Consider the following 17,789-nt stretch of genomic DNA (forward strand, 5'->3'; position numbering starts at 1 on the left):
AAAAAAAAAAAAAAAAAAAAAGAAAGTTACCACTTTTGGTCAGTCTCACATTACTAAAAAAGTACTTGTTTATTCTGCAGAAAACAGAAAATAAACTATTAGGTAACTTTCAATTTTCTTGATATCCATTTTGCCAAATTCACTTAAATTCAGTTTGTCAGTTTTCTTTTTAAAACATAGTCGGTGCTCAACACCAAGTCTACTATTTTTTTAAAAGAGACAACGATAATTTATTTAGCTTATGATTCTGCAATTTATTCATTTATTCTTTTGTTCTATCAAAAGGTTTTTAATATGATTTATGGTTTTCCAGACACTATTTTACTTTGATAAATTTTAGCAATTTTCTTTTACAACTCCTATTTCGTTTATTAATGTATATTTCCCTTACTTAATCAAAATTGTATTCAGGTTTATCTTTTTGACAAATATTATTCATGGGCCTTATTTGGATCATAGTGTGTGATTAAGTGCTGAGAACACATTGTTCAGCAATAGAAGAAGAGATGTACTCCTGGGTTCACACTGTATAAGTCATCTAGCAACTGCTATCAAGATGAGTAAGAGAATTATAGGGTAGTGGTAGGGCTGGATAATGTCTAGACAACACATATCAAAGACAGTATGGCAAATTAGAGGAACTGAATTTATACTCTAAGGATGGTTTCAAAAGATGAAATAACTGAAGAAAACAAGGAGCAGATCGAGCATGGGCTTACAATCGTAAGAAATTTTACTTTATACTAAACATAATAGAGAGCTTTAAAGGGATTTTTGCAGAGACATTACTTGATCCCATTTCCTACAGTGTGGGGAATGAATGTGGAGGGGAAGGAGCTAGAAGCAAGAAGAGTTAGGAGACCATTAAAGTAACACAAGAGAAAGAAATTTCCAGGCCTCAAGGAATCAGTTCCTTGGAAATTGAGATAAATTGATTGCTTTGAGAAATATTTAGGAAGGAGAAACCCTGATTGATTCTTTGAGATTGATTATGTACAGGATTATGGGACAGGAAATGATAATCAGGTTCAATTATGAATATTAAACATCACCCATAAGCATCATCTTGCTTAGCAAATGGTCTACGGTTTTTTTCTTCTCCATTCCTTAGCCCCATGAACCTTATTTTAAAAGGTTTTTAGCTTATCATATGTGTCTATAGGTGGGAATGTTTGAGTCAATCTAAGAAACAAAGCAAAGTCAGAAACAGAAGAAGGAGCAGTGGAAACGAAAAGTCTGAGATGTAAGAGTCTCATGAGACTCTTTATCTTTGGTAAAGCAGATACTGTTTCCATGAGACTCTTACACACCCATTCAACAATCCAAGGATGAAGCCAGGACCCAGTGGCCCAAAGATAGCATTGGGGAATACGTTGAGCAAGTAACTGCCCCTTACCACACCCTCACTCAAGGATTAACAACTGCATTTGTATAAACAGAGAAATCTGTTTGTATTTTCAAAGACAAGGCTTGTGTATTTTCTATGCCTATCTTCTTAAAACACCATGTAATACTGCCTCTTACAGGAAAAAGGAGAGAATATTTTGTATTCAGGATTGGAAAGTATAATTTTAAATTGGAACTTGACGTGGATGATGCAAATACTGATCAAGTATAAAACAACATCTTAGACTGCTGTCTTTCTCAGTCTCTTGTGTCTTGCTTTTTCTGTGAATCAGCTACATTTTTAGTGATTGTAGGCTTTTTCCTACATGAATTCCTTAATTTTAACATGTATGGCTTCCTTCCCTGAGAAAACTGACTCTTTTCTCAGCTCCAGGTCTAAGCATGTTGGAGAAGGACTTTGACAGGCCTGGCTTGGTCCAGAGGACCACACAGAAGCAACCACCTATGAATTAGGGAAAAGATCAGTATTCTAGCAGGCCTTTTTAGGTTTGATGTCTCTTTCTGGGATAATTAACTAGAAATAAAATGGCAGGGTCCTATAATTCAGATCCACTTTATATTCTCAGAAAGAAGAATTTATTTTAGAGAAGCAGACTCAATTCAGGATTTGCTAAGTTATGAAGTGTATTTAAGTCTATGCTTATAAAAACTAAATAAATAAAACAAAATTTAAAATTTGCATAGAAAACAAACAAGAATATTTACAATGAACTTATAATAAAGCTATTTAACTAAAAATAACCATTGATTTTATATCATTAATAAAGTTCACACATGGATAAGATATTTTAAATATAAAATTGATAATTATGTTCTTGTCATATTAATCTAATATATTGTTTTATTATTTTCTAAAGTAACTAGTAACATGAAATATTTCCAGATGTCATGTTTCTATTTGACAATATGAAAGAATATCTCAAATGTAATCAGTATTCTGAGTCCAAATTATGCCAAGTTTAATCAACATCAAATGTAAATATTATACATAGAGCCAATATAAAATATGTTGAATAAATAAACATACCAAAGACTTCTGAGATGCCAAACCTTCAGAATTCATTCATTCACAGGTAAACTTTTGTTGTCTAGAACACAGGACTATTTTTTGGGTTCTCTCAACTTAAAAATGCTAAAATTTCATTTACTTGTGCTGACTCACAACTCAAAGAATAAAAGAAGTACACAATTTCACTGGCTTAACAATGAAAGCAACATTCACAAGTATTAAGGCTAGACAAAAACATGTTTCTGATCTCCCTCAACATAATATATTTTTGGGGAAAACATATAACCTGTCAAGTGCGCCTAGTTGCCTATCATATTCACTCTCTCTGATCCCTGACTATCGTTTGCTGATTTTTCTAATAGAGAGGGAGCTTCATTTTCACTTATTGGAGGTCACTCTGGCTTTACTTTCTTTTAATTTTACTACAGAATTTCTTCATTCACTCTCTCTGTTTATTTTCTTCTAGTATTGCTTAGGCTTCTCTTCCAACATTGACATAAAAAACAAGGACAATAGACACCGATCCTACCAAAAAAAAAAAAAAAAAAAAGCAGAAGAAACAACAACAACAAAGACAATAAAAATCATTACCTATCTAATGAGTAAGGGGTTGAGGTTTTGCCAAAACAATATTTTCCTTCCTTCCTTCCTTCCTTCCTTCCTTCCTTCCTTCCTTCCTTCATTTCATTCCTCCCTCCTTTCCTCCTTTCCTTCCTTCCTTCTTTCCTTTCCTTTCTTTCTTCTTCTTTGTGAAGAATTACTCAAAAAAATTACTCAACTACTTTCATTTTGTAAACTGGAATATGCACACAGGTAAAAATCAAAACTTGATTTCCATTAGAAATGCATGTTATCCAGGTATTTTATTATTTAAAATAAATATGTCAGTATACATTACTAGATTTCTGGAAAAGAAAAGATTAAATGGTTTGGAGTACTACGTTGGTCTTTCTAAAGAAGAATTTATTAAAATAATTGATAAATTAATCTGGATGTCAGAAATGTGGTGAATCAGAAAGAATAAAATACCTACAAGTAGAACTACAAAACAGCCTTCAAATAAATCAGAAATCACACAAACAAGTGGAAAAACATTCCATACTAATGGATAGAAAGAGTCAATATCAGAAAAATGACTATACTGCCCAAAGCAATTTGTAGATTTAATACTAGTCCTATTAAATGATTACTGAGATTTTTGGCAGAACTAGAAAAAAAAACTATTTTAAAATTTATATGAAACCACAAAAGAATCCAAATCACCAATGGAATTCTAAACAAAAAGAACAAAGCTGGAGGCATCACACTACCCAACTTCAAACTATACTACAGGGCTGCAGTAACCAAAACAGCATGATACTAGTACAAAACAGACATGTGGACCAATGGAACAGAATAGAGAATTCAGAAATAAGGCCATACAACTGCAATTATCTGATCTTTGACAAACTTGACAAAAACAAGCAGTGGAGAAAGGATTCCTTATTCAATAAATTATGCTGTTATAACTGATTAGCCATATGCAAAAGACTGAAACTGGACCTCTTTCCTACACCATATACAAAAAAAAAAAAAGAAAAAAAACTCTATATGGATTAAAAACTTAAAGGTAAAACTAAAACTATAAAAACCCTGAAAGACAACTTAGGCAATACCATTCAGGATACAGTAATAGACAAAGATTTCATCATGAGGACACCAAAACCAATTGCAACAAAAGTGAAAATTGACAAATGGGAACTAATTAAACTAAAGAGCTTCTATATAGCAAAAGAAACTATTAACAGAGTAACCAGACAACCTACAGAATGGGAGAAAACTTTGCAAACTATGCATATGACAAATGTCTAATATCCAACATCTATAAGCAACATAAACAAATCTACAAGAAAAAAACAAACAACCCAATTAAAAACTGGGCAAAGGACATACACAGACACTTTTTAAAAGAAGACATACATGCAACCAACAATCATATGAAAAGAAGCTCAACATCACTGATCATTAGAGAAATGCAAATCAAAACCACAATGAGATACCATCTCACACCAGTCAGAATGACTATTATTAAAAAGTCAAAAAAAATAAAAGATGCTGGTGAGGCTACACAGAAAAAGAATGCTTATTCACTGTTGGTCGGAGTGTAAATCAGCTCAGCCATTGTGGAAGACAGTGTGGTGATTTCTCAAAGACCTAAAAACAGAAATACCATTCGACCTAGCAATTTTATTACTGAGTATATGCCAAAACGAATATACATCATTCTATTACAAAGACACATGCACATGTGTATTCTTTGTAACACTATTTATAATAGCAAAGACATGGAATCCACCTAAATGCCCATCAATGATAGACTGGATAAAGAAAACAAAATACATATGTATTTTGGTACATATATAAATACATGGTACATATAAACCATAGACTACTATGCAGCCATAAAAAGAAATGAGAACACTTGCTTTGCAGTGACTTGGTTAGAGCTGGAGGCCATTATCCTTGGCAAACTAATGCAGGAACAGAAAACCAAATACTACATGTCTTCACTTATAAGTGAGAGATAAATGATGAACACACATGGACACACAGAGGGGAACACACACACACAGTGGGGCCTATCAGAGGATGGAGATTGGGAGGAGAGAGAGGATCCAGAAAAATAACTAATGGGTACTAGACTTTATACCTATTACTAAGGTGACAAAATAATATGTACAACAAACCCCCACAACACAAGTTTACCTGTATTAAAAAGCCTGTGCATGTACTCCTGAACTTAAAATAAAGGTTAAAAAAATTCCCTAAAATATATTTAAAAAAGAAATGTAGTGAATGATATATTTTGATGAAAATGAAAAGTAACACTTTGGCAACTTTTCACAGTATCTTCAACTTGGAATGAAATAGAGTTCAAATAAGCTTATCTTGGGGATAGAAAAATAAACGAAATTATACCCCACCATTCTATGAGATCTCTTATGATGGAAATATGATTAATATTTTGAATTTATAAAAAAACTCTGGTAAATGAAGTTTTACTAGTGAGAGTAAAATAATAGAAGTTCAGTTGTTGTTATTTTAAAACTTCTCAATGAAGGGAGGTGAAATGGGAAATATTTTAGTGCTCAGAGAATAATTTGAGAAAGAAAATGTGTATTAGGCCGGGCATGGTGCTCACACCTATAATCCCAGCACTTTGGGAGACCAAGGCAGGCTGATCACTTGTGGTCAGGAGTTTGAGACCAGCCTGGCCAACATGGTGAAAACTCATCTCTACTAAACATATGAAAATTAGTGGAGGCTGATGGCCAGAGCCTGTAATCCCAGCTACTCAGGAGGCTAAGGAAGGATAATTGCTTGAACCTGGGAGACAGAGGTTGCAGTGAGCGGAGATCTTGCCACTGCACTCCAGCCTGGGTGACAGAGCAAGACCCCGTTAAAAAAAAAAAGGAAAAGAAAAAAAGGAGAAAGAAAATGAGAAAATGTATATTAATGACAAAATAGGAGATTAAAGATGACAGAGATCGGAAATATAGATGGGAGTTCAGAATGGCTAATCTACCAGTAAGTAGAAGCACTGCAAAGAAAAGAAATGTTTTGATCACAGGTAAATTACTTAATCTCTTTGGGCATTAATTTCCTACATTTTTAAGCTGGCAATGAAAGTAAATGTCTGGATATTATATACCAATTCAGTTCTGTGTTAACCCCTGAAAGTGTCCTGCCTGTGTAACGTCTTTGTTGTGAAGATTAATACTAGTTTCATCATAAAATAGGAGGTGTTCTACTATTTTTCCAATTATTTATTTTGTTTTAATCTTTGTTATTTCTTTTTTTCTATTCCCATTTTATCTTCTTGTTCCTTTGCTAACTTTCTGGATCAAATGTTTAATTCGTTTGTTTTCTTCTTTCTTGTTTGTGCATGTATGTAATTAATTTCCCTCTGAGAGCTGTCATAGTGCTATTCCTTAGGCATTCTGGTATGTACTGTTTTCATTACTGTTATATTTTAGTATACTAAATAGACTGCAATTTCACGTTCGGTTTTATCTTTGACTCAAAAAATTATTTGAAAGAGAAAGAGTTTCTTTTTGTTTGCTTATTTATATACCCAGATGGCATATAATCTTTTTTCTGATTCTGTTTTTTATTCCAGTTTTTTATTTCATTGTGTATGTAGATAGTGTGACATTCCTAAGCTTTGTAATTTGATTTCTAAATTATTGTTTCTTTTGAGGACTTCACATGACCAAGGAAAGTTACCTACTGATATGCCTCTGTTGATATCAAACAGAAAAACAGGTATCACCTTGTATGAATTATTTTACTTGTCTGAAATAGGAGAAGCTTCCGTGCCTTTTTTACTTTAGTTTTAAATATCAACATTTTTCTTCCCACTCTATTTGTTGTGAAAGAGAAGAGTGGTTTTAGCACAGGGAAAATGTAGAATAGATGAGTTTACCTGAGATAATTACTACTAAGTAAGGTTTAAAAATGAAAAGATGAAAACTTATGTTACCTCTGGGAAATACTATAATGAAATAGACATAACCACAGATTTCAGTGCCTAAGGAAACTGAAGTATGTCTATGTTTTAATTCTATAAAACTGACCACCCTTACCACTGTATCATCCTGGAACAGGAGACCCAGATTAGTCTGGCCTTGGCCAGAGTACGGTATCCTAGAGAGCTGAGTCTGCTCTCAGATAGCTGTGGAATGTTGAACTGAGAGAAAAATTCTAAGAAACATCTCAAGAGAGTGCCCATCCACAACGTGGGAAGCCTGTCCCAGCAGAATAGCCAAGGCTTTGAAGGCTCCTATGCTCTGGTTTTGTAAAATATCATAAATTTCCAATTACTAATTTTAGTTCTTTATGAATTTTTCATATAAACATGTTATAAGGGTTTTCTGTTCTCTTTTTCTTTTTAAAAAATGAACCAGCAGCTTTTATTTTCATTATGAATATATTCAGCTAAGTGCTTCATGTTGTGACTTCTTCCAAGAAAGGGCTTGATGAACACTGAGCTGAACTGAACATAACCTTTCATGTTAACCAGACTTATTACACTCCTCTTCTATTCAGTTTGTGATGCTTTTCTAACATTTGAGTAGTTTTTGCTATGCCCGTAGAATATGAAGTCTATCAAAAGATGCAGACAGGGTGAATGAGCCTTTAATTCTTGGTTTCTCTGGAAATGTCTTTTGTTCTTCCTATAAGACATAGGTTTTCCTTTACTGAGGGTCTTGGCTACAATGCAGTCTGCGTGGCATCTGCCTCATAGAGTTAGGTTTAACATCTCATCTACATGATTACAATCCTTCAGGTACATCACATTTCTGCAGATATGGCCTTAGTTTAGTCTTTCAATTAATCATTCTTCCTTCCTTGTGTCTCTTTCTTTCTGGGAAAGGTTTCAATATGTCAGAATAGAATTATATCTCCCATTATATTTGAAGCATGAAAAAAGGAAAAACAAATACTGACTGTGTAGAACTAAAAACAAAAACATGCAAAGCAACAAATCCCTTCACTGTCTGCAGTTTGCAAATGGCACAATAGTAAGTTATGTTGTTTGGCATTTGTAACTAAAGGACAGAGCAGATGGTAAGGACTTATTTAAAATTAAAACAGAGAAAATATTTATTTAAATGAATTGCACTGCCAAGACGTAATTTATTCTGTGTAGGGGGAAGGCATGTGTTCAATAAAGCTTGTTCTAAACTAGAGTGAAATAATTTACTACAAATTGATAGACCCTCATTTAAGTGAATTTTTATTAAGAAATCTACATTGACAGAAAAAGATTCTCCATTGCATTCACCATGTATCATCCTGAAATGTTAAGCACATTTAAAACTCAATTATTGTCTTTGGTTTTCAAGAAATAATCCATATAAGACCCTGCCAACCAGATATTGATTATTGGATTTATGTTTGAAATAAAAGACAATTTGATTTCATTTGAAGTCTTCAGGGAAAAGATATTGAACTTCATATTTCTCAGTGGGGACAAAAAAAAAAGACCTAGACAGTAAGTCAAGTGATTTGGGAAACAGATTAAGTTTCTTAGACCATTAGGTACTGTATGGCTGTTTCTTAATTTTCTGTGACTGATGCATTTCTTTGGCATTCCTACCCTGAAAATTGGGTTAAACCGATGAACCACATTTTTGCTGTAAAACTGCAGTTGATAGAAATACAGAAGTGAAGATTCAGAAGCATTTACATGGCTGAATATCTCCAGACCAGAAGTTACAAACTGAAATACCTATAGGGTTAAGGTAGGTATAGGACAAAAGACACACATTTTGTACCACAGACTTTGCTTTCCTACTAAACAACAATAATAATATTTATTTCTACAAAGAAACGTAGTCTCTCTTTCTCTATTTTTTGAAATACTAGCTCATTCAAATTTGTTTTTCCTTTGTGAACTTTTGCTAGAAACATATAAAAAGGGAAATATTTATTTACTCTAAAAAATCCTCAAGACATTTGATGATGAGTGATAGCCTACCTTCAGCTTCTCTGTCAAGGAGAATGGAAAGTGTGTGTCCTGTCTAAAGGGTGTAGCTGCAATGCTGATCCAATATTTCCAAATGTGTTCACTTTGCCTACAAAAAACAGAAGAAAATAAAATCTTTAGTGGAAATATCATAATTTTTCTAAAACGTTGGAATAATTTAACAATTTTTAAAATGCCATAAAGGAAAACATTTTAGATCAAACAATATTGGTCTTCAGATAAAACTGAGCAACAGGGAGAGTTCTCTCAAATATTGTGTTTATTTAAATAGATATTGATAGAGTCCTACAACCTGAAAAGGCAAGCAGATTAGAGTTTGACTCTATTATTAAGTGAAAAGCCAAAAATTGCAAAACTAAATAGAACCCGGTACTCAACCTATGAATTTAAGCAATTTTTAGATGTTACCTACATTCCCTAATATACCTATGATGAACAAACTAAATACAAATAATTAAACAGTCAAGTCTTTCTTATTTTTGTACATGAATCTTGATCCATCTGCTTTAGCTGTCTTTAGAGTTTTCCTAGTATGATTGGAAAGAATTATTACATTAAAGTGTTTACAGTATCCCATTTGTATGAACATTTGTATAAAATTCTATGAGATTTTCATTATTTAGGGTTTGAGATTATTTGTTTGTTTGTTTTACATTCTTTTAGCTGTTGAAAACTATAAATTAACTAACCACTGAGGAATAATTACCCAGAAACTAAAACTTCTTACTACATGTTGGCTTTGGATAAGTTATTTACCTTTCTATACCATCTGTAAAATAGAAACAATATTAGTACTAACCTCTCAGGAATGTAAGGATTAAGTGACACCCTGTATAAAATGCTTAAATCATGGTCTGGCACAGAAAGCAGTCAGTAAATGTTATTATCATTATAAATTTGAAATATTATTAATTAATAACTATTTTCTGGTGGAGAAGATGTAAATGAGGAGGAGTTTCTAGAACGTTGGATACAATTGTTCTCTCAACCTCCCATTAAAAAGCAAAAAGTGTAGTGACTCTAATGGCTTACACTCAGCAATTAAAATGACATACATTTATAAAGAAAAGGTAATGAAATTATATCTGAGTAATGATCTGACATCAAAACCAATCTGCTAGTTGTAGAGATGAAACCAAAGACAATTGATAACTCATCATTAGAACAAAAACGCCCACAAAGTCAGGTAGAGTAAACATCTAAGTCATAAATTCAAACCAAAAGATCATGAATTGGCCCTTGTGGTTGAGATAGAGGACAAAAAAAAAATGAAATACTGCCAGACTAAATCATTTCAATCACTGAAAACCTCATGGCATAAATTTATTCAAAAGCAGTTGCATTTATGGTTGATGCAGTTGCTCATGCAGGAATAATGAATAAAAGAGAAATTATTAATAACTTTCTGTAGAATGGTAAGTTACTAATCTAACAGTCAAACGAAAAGCAGAAGATTGAGGAGTTACTGAACTTGCCAAAGTTATAAAGCTACAAAAGAGTAAAAATAGGAATTCAAATGTGGACCTCTCACACTTAAGAAATAATGTTCTTTTATTGCTATCTTACCATTTAGGGCGTGAGAGATTTCTCACTTGATCACTAAAAGGCAGTAATTTGAACAAACAAACGTGCAGGTGGAGAACAAAAATTTTCACACAAGCACAGTATACTCATTTACCAACTGGAAAGGCACATTAGCCATTTGTTCATAGGCATTATTCAGTTGCTGGGCTTATTTGTAACATATTTAAGGTCAGGCATAGATTTGGGAATAAAATAAATGGTTTTTTATCTCAATTATATACTGTGATGTTAATATTTTTTGAGAAATGTTTCATTTTTAAGTAGCCACAAGCATATAAAAACCACATCATCAGTCGAATTTTACTCTGACGATAGAGAATGAAATTGCTACTATTAGCCTTGTTGTATTCTGGATAATAATGACAGCCACAGAAGAAATAGGCAAGTCTATTGAATTCACTTACCTATACTTAAGGAACAAAGGTAGGTGTAAATAAAAAAGGCAGAACTATTAAATGGATTAAGGATTTTCTTCCATGGGTGACTAAAATGTAACAGCTTCCACTAAACTCAGAAAACTACACTGTGAGAATTGTTTGAGTTCATTTCCTTACTTGTCACAGATGGGCAATTCAAAGCCTTTTCTACTGATTCAAATATAAATGCATAATCTTAAACTATTCTCCTTTCCAAACAAGACCTCATAATTCAATTGTAAGTGTAGTATGAACACTTTAGTTAACTCTGGCTAGAGTCCTAACTCGGTTCACTGTCCACCTGAATTTCTTTATGTTGAATGTGAAAAAATCATGTCCTAACCCCTCCATATTTTCCCATCAAGATTTCCAAATATGTCATCTAATAAATAAATAATAAATAAATTTCAAAATGTAGCCATTGATGTACTGAATGTGTTCGCTTCAGATATACTATGTAACTACTATGTAACTATTCTTTCTTTCTTTTTTTTTTTTTTTATGAGACTGGAGTCTCTCTCTTATTGCCCAGGCTGGAGCACAAAGGCACAATCTTGGCTCACCGCAACCTCTGCCTCCTGGGTCAAGCAATTCTCCTGCCTCAGCCTTCCGAGTAGCTGGGATTACAGGCAGGCGCCACCACGCCCGGCTAATTTTTGTATTTTCACTAGAGATGGGGTTTCTCCATGTTGGTCAGGTTGGTCTCGAACTCCTGACCTCAGGTGATCCGCCCGCCTCGGCCTCCCAAAGTGCTGGGATTACAGGCATGAGCCACTGCGCCCAATCATAACTATTCTTTCAACCCAGACATAGATATGAAGAAGATATATGCACTCTGATTTTCAGCAACTCGACAAAAATAACACTATAGAAGATACCTACAGTGATCACAGAATTAAACAAGTTATCGATAAATTAAACAATAAATCAACAAATATTGTGCAGTTTAAATTATAACCACAAAAGATATCTGGCTCTTACCTATAATACCCCTTAAATTCAAAGAATATAGTCAATGTAATAAGTTCCAAAATAGAACCTTTCTGAGTCAAGAAAGCAAAACATTATTGTGGTGCATATTTGTTTGGTTTTTCAAAATCCATTCACATTTATCTTGGTAAGAACATTTGTTTCTTTTGTATGTGTCCTCTTTTGGCTACATATATCCTGCCACCTTCTCAACAACAAAAACACAAAAAGTTGGCCATAAGGACTTGAATATACATTTCTCCAAAGAAGATATACAAATGGCCAACAAGCACATAGTAAGATGCTTCACATAATTAGTTATTAAGGAAATGCAAATCAAAATCACAATTAAATAGTATTTCATACCCACCAGGTAGGCTATTGGGAAAAAAAAATAGAAAATAACAAGTCTTTAAGAGTATGTGGAGAAATTAGAACCTTTGCTGGTAGGAATGTGAAATTGTGCAGACACTATGAAAAACAGTCTGACAATTTCTCAAAAGTTAAACAATTACCAGAGTACCCAGAAAGCCCATACTTGGATATATAACATAAATAATTAAAAACTCATACTAAAACAGATACTTGAATACATGAATATTCATAGCAGCACAATTTACAATTGTCAAAGGTGGAAACAACCCAAGAGTGCATCAATAAATGAATGGATAAACAAACTGTGGTATACACATGCAATGAAATATTATTCTATAAAATTATTCCATATTGCAGTATTGTCCAATAAAAAGAAATGAAGCATTAATACATGCTTATAATGAGAATAAACTTCAAAAGTATTTTGCTAAGTGAAAAAAGCTAGACACAAAAAGTCACATGTATGATTCAATGTATATAAAATATCCATGGTAGGTAAATCTATAGAGACAGAAAGCACATTAGGGGTTGCCAGCAGCCAAGGGAAGGGAAGAATGATGAGTAACAGCTTAAAGGCTAGGGGGTTATATTTTGGGGTAATGAAAATGTTTTAGAACTAGATAGAAGTGGTGATTGTACAACATTGTGAATATACTAAATGCTACCAAATAATTCATTTTTTAAATTTTTTTGCAGAGACATCACAGGCTGGAATTCAATGGCATGATCATAGCTCACTGCAACCTTGAAATTCTGGGCTCAAGCAAACCTCCCACATCAGCCTCTCAAGTAGCCAGGACTGCAGGCATGTGCTACCATAACTGACTAATTAATTTTTTTTTTTTTTTTTTTTTTTTTATGGAGACAGGGTCTTGTTATGTTGCCTACGCTGATTTTTGACTGTTTTCCTGGACTCGAGCAATCCTCCTGCCTTAGGTTCCCAAAGTGCTGGGATTACAGGTGTGAGCTACTGTGCCCACCTATTCACTTTAAAATGGTTAATTTTATATTTTGTAATGTTCACTTCAATTAAAAAAAGATATACCCTTGTCTTTTGCCCAAAGGAATAACAACAAGACCAAAACTTAGACAGTGTCTTTTATTTAAAACCTTAATTATTAAGTGAGAGCTGAAATTATTTAAAAGCGACTAGGCTGGGCGCGGTGGCTCATGCCTGTAATCCCAGCACTTTGGGAGGCCGAGACAGGCAGATCACCTGAGGTCAGGAGTTCGAGACCAGCCTGGCCAACATGGCGAAACTCCGTCTCTACTAAAAATACAAAAATTAGCTGGGTGTGGTGGCAAGCACCTATAATCCCAGCTACTTGGGAGGCTGAGGCAGGAGAATTGCTTGAGCCTGGAAGGTGGTGGTTGCAGTGAGCTGAGATCGTGCCACTGCACTCCAGCCTGGGCGACAGAATGAGACTCTGTCTCAAAAAAATAAATAAATAAAAATAAAAATAAAAAAATAAAAGTGACTAACCCTCTTTCATTACAATGAAAGTCTTATGATGGTGATGATTATTATTGGTATTATAATTATTGCTATGTTTCTCATTGACATATTCATCTGTTTTTTTACCCTATAACACCAAATGTATTTCTATAAACAGAACACAAAACAAATCTATGCAGGAGGATCTTCTAAGCTTTGCACTTCCACACGTGGATACAGCTGCTAGCTTTAGCATCATTCCACCACAGGTTTCCATTTGAAAACCTAGGACCAGTTATTGATTCATAGCCTTAAGCCCTATGTTACGTTGCTCTTTTCATTATAAATAGCACACTTATATCCCCAAATTGTCTAGAAAATACTACAATAAATTGTCATAATGAAAACCAGTAGTTTTTTTTTTTTTTTCTGAGAGCACCACTATGGCTCCTCTTGAAAGGGAATTTCTCAAGAATTTGTCCCTATATATTTCAAGTTTTGGGATTAGAAATAACATATTTAAGACACCAATGCTGATTTCAGGCCATTACTATTAGAAATTTACCTACAAACACTGCTTTTCCTTTAAAAACTCTAACTAATACACTTTCTCTTCTGTGCTGCCTGTTGATGCAGGACTTACAGGTACTCATTCTCATTAATCAAAGAGTTTTCCAAATTTCTCACAGTCTTTCTGTCCAATTCAAGTTATACCAACTTGTTGACTTGCAAGTTCATCAACAACTTTTCAAAGTGGCTGTTGACAACATGTAAGTTAAATAAACTTTCATTGATTATTCAAGTCATTATACCCAAGTTTTCAAAATATCAGTTTGTGAATGACTCCCAAACATAGACCTCCAACACAGATCCCTCAGTCCTCATGCAGTGCACTTCTCAATCATGAAATCTTACGGGCACTTCAAAATTATTCTGATTAAACTTATCTTTTACACAAGTTTTTCTTCTACCATTTAATCATTGTACTATGCAGTTAGAAACCAATGAGTCATCTTTGACCTTTCCCTCGTTCTTATAGGGTCTCAGTCACCTAATCTTAACATTTCTATCCTTAGAGTTCTATCCTGAATTTCTATGTTCATTCCACCATATTAGGTATTTTTTTTTTTTAATCATTTCTTACTTCGATCTTTTTAAAAGGCAAATGTGCTTAAATGTAATTTGCACTAAAATATTTCACAATTTATATTTGTCATTTTAAATTCATCATCCTTAAACCTCATTTTCTGCCACAACTTTCTATCACTCTATTATTTCCTTATTTATTTATTTGTTAATTTATTTATTTTTTGAGACAGTCCCATGCTGGAGTGAAGTGGCATGATTTTGGCTCACTGCAGCCTCTGCCTCCTGGGTTCCAGTGATTCTTATGCCTCATTCTCCTGAGTAGCTGGGCTACAGGAGCACACCACCATTTCCAGCTAATTTTTGTATTTTTAGTAAAGATGGGGTTTCACCATGTTGCTCAGGCTGGTCTCGAACCCCTGGCCTCAAGTGATTCACTCAGCTCAGCCTAACAAAGTGCTAGGATTACAGGCATGAGCCGCCACAACTGGCCTCCTTTTTTTTTTTTTTTTTTTAATATACACTAGCATGCTTTCACTCAGCCCTAAGCTTGCCTTGAATGCTCCTTGAATGTTTTCATGCTTATTCTAAAGAAATCAGTTCTGACTGACTAACTGCTAGGAGCTATATCCTTTCTCTTACCCTACTACCATTATATATCCATCTATTTGTTTTCATAGCAATACTTTATTTTATTTTATTTTTTTAGACGGAGTCTCTCTCTGTCACCCAGGTTGGAGTGCAGTGATGATCTCAGCTCACTGCAACCTCCAGCTCTCTCATTCAAGCAATTCTCCTTGCCTCAGCCTCCCAAGTAGCTGGGATTACAGGCTCTGGGCACCATGCCTGGCTAATTTTTGTATTTTTAGTAGAGACGGGGTTTCACCTTGTTGGCCAGGCTTGTCTCGAACTCCTGACCTCAGGTGATCCATGCTTCGGCCTCCCAAAATGCTAGGATTACAGGCGTGAGCTACCGCACCAGATCTCAATGCATTTTTGTCATTGTACTTATCATATTAGATTGTAAATCAAATGCTTAGTATAATATTTATGAAAAAATACATACTACAGGCCTGTGAATGCAAAAATAAATGAATTTACTAAATAAAACTTTAAAACAATTATTTTAAAGTATCCATAGAAAATATTTGTATAAAGTGAAATAAGGTTTTATATTATGAATGGATTAGATGTGTTTACAATTCATATGTAAATGTAGAGTTCGTAGTTGGAAATGTTTACAATTGAAAATGTAGTTGTCAACAGAAGAGCTATTTCTTTGAGGGTCTAACTTACTGACTGGGTGGAGAAATAACTCATACAATGTAAACCAAAACTATACAAAATGCTTTATAAGTGTAGTAGTTTTTATGAAAGAAAAAGAAATTGAATAATACAATGGAGGATAACTGGTTTGCAAGAAGGTATTTTGTTTCATATTATCAGGGGAGGCTGCTTGGAAGTGGTGTCATTTTATCTGAAATTGAAAAATAAATGGCTGCGCGTGGTGGCTCATGCCTGTAATCCCAGCATTTTGGGAGGCCGAGGTGGGTGTATCACGAGGTGAGTTTGAGACCAGCCTGACCAACATGGTGAAACCCTGTCTCTACTAAAAATATAAAAAAAATTAGCCAGGTGTAGTGGCGGGTGCCTGTAATCCCAGCTACTCAGGAGGCTGAGGCAGGAGAATTGCTTGAATCCAGGGGCAGGAGGTTGCAGTGAGCCGAGATTGCGCCACGGCACTCCAGCCTGGGCGACAAAGCAAGACTCTGTCTCAAAAAAAAAAAAACAAAAAAAACAAAAAAAACAACAACAAAAAAAAAACAGAGAAGGAAAAATAAATAAGGGTCCACCTCATGGCAATGCAGGAGGGAAGTGTACAGGAAGATAGAATGGCAGATGAAAGACCCTGATATTGGGATGATTTGGCATTTTTATGTAACTGAAAAAGAGCTAGTACAATTGAAAAGGAGATGAGATTGAAAAGGGCTACGTGTATTTAGCCAAATAAGAAGTTTTTCTATTTGTTTTTTTATGCTATCAAAAAGGGCAATGAGAAGGCATCACAAGTTTTTAAATAGAGGAGTGATGAAATCTAAACTATTTGTAAAAGCCATTATTGATGAGGTAAGACAATTTTAGGAGGGTAGGGTGTGTTGTTCCAAGAATAGAAGCAAGGGAACAATGAGAAGGTTATTGTAGTCACCTATTCAAGCAATGAGAGAAACCTAGAGTGGTAGCCATGGAAATGGAAGAGTAAACGGATTTCATTATGTCTTTTTGAGATAATCTGAATAAGAATTGCTGATAGGTTACATATGAGGGAGGAATACAGGAAGAGCACACACTGTATCCTAAATCATTTGCTTCATAATTAGATGGATGGAGATGACATCTACTGATATGGGGTTGAAAGGGGAGAGAGTAAATCATCTTTTTAAAATATTAATTTTAACACACCTAACATCACTCAAATGGACACATCAGGTAAATAAATGTTGTCATAATAGCATGTTAAAATGTGAAGTTTTGAAAGAGACAAACATTCAGCATATATCAAATACCAAACAACCTATAACACAGACCTTCTTGGGGACTCTAAAAAGAAAAGTACTAGAGAATTATTTAGATTATTTACTTTCACGGGGATTTACATTATTGTGTGGCTGGAAACTAAGAGCATTGTTGAGGGAGATCTGTTTGAGGCTTACAATAGTTGCTGTTGTAAGCCCCATCCTTGCTCAAAAGAGACTTAATGAAAATTATTTGGCGAGCTCGATATATGGTCCAGCAGTAAGGAAAAACACACTGGACCAGAATCTTAAGCCTTCTTGGGAAATGTATAGGATGAAAGACCGGCTGACTATCCACTTAGGTGGCAGAGCAAAGGAAGCAACTGTGGCTTTGGGATTCACTTTCACTCCCATATATGTCTCAGAAAGAGAATGCTTGCTTGTGGATTGGCTGTGGCCAGTG

General features: G+C 34.3%; 1 long non-coding RNA gene across 2 annotated transcripts in view; it reads right to left on the bottom strand.

Moving 5' to 3' along the window:
- The window catches only part of LOC131384475 (uncharacterized), a 123,059-nt gene that overhangs the window by 20,410 nt on the left and 84,860 nt on the right, over positions 1-17,789 (bottom strand). Inside the window, exon 3 of one of the 2 annotated variants that reach the window (XR_009215364.1) lies at positions 8,940-9,036. This is a non-coding gene — a long non-coding RNA (uncharacterized LOC131384475). Of the gene's footprint in view, positions 1-8,939; positions 9,037-17,789 lie in introns of those variants that run through there. The other variant, XR_009215363.1, reaches the window with a different exon arrangement.

This window comes from Hylobates moloch, unplaced genomic scaffold (assembly GCF_009828535.3).
Source record: "Hylobates moloch isolate HMO894 unplaced genomic scaffold, HMol_V3 SCAFFOLD_10, whole genome shotgun sequence".
Lineage (NCBI taxonomy): Eukaryota > Metazoa > Chordata > Mammalia > Primates > Hylobatidae > Hylobates > Hylobates moloch.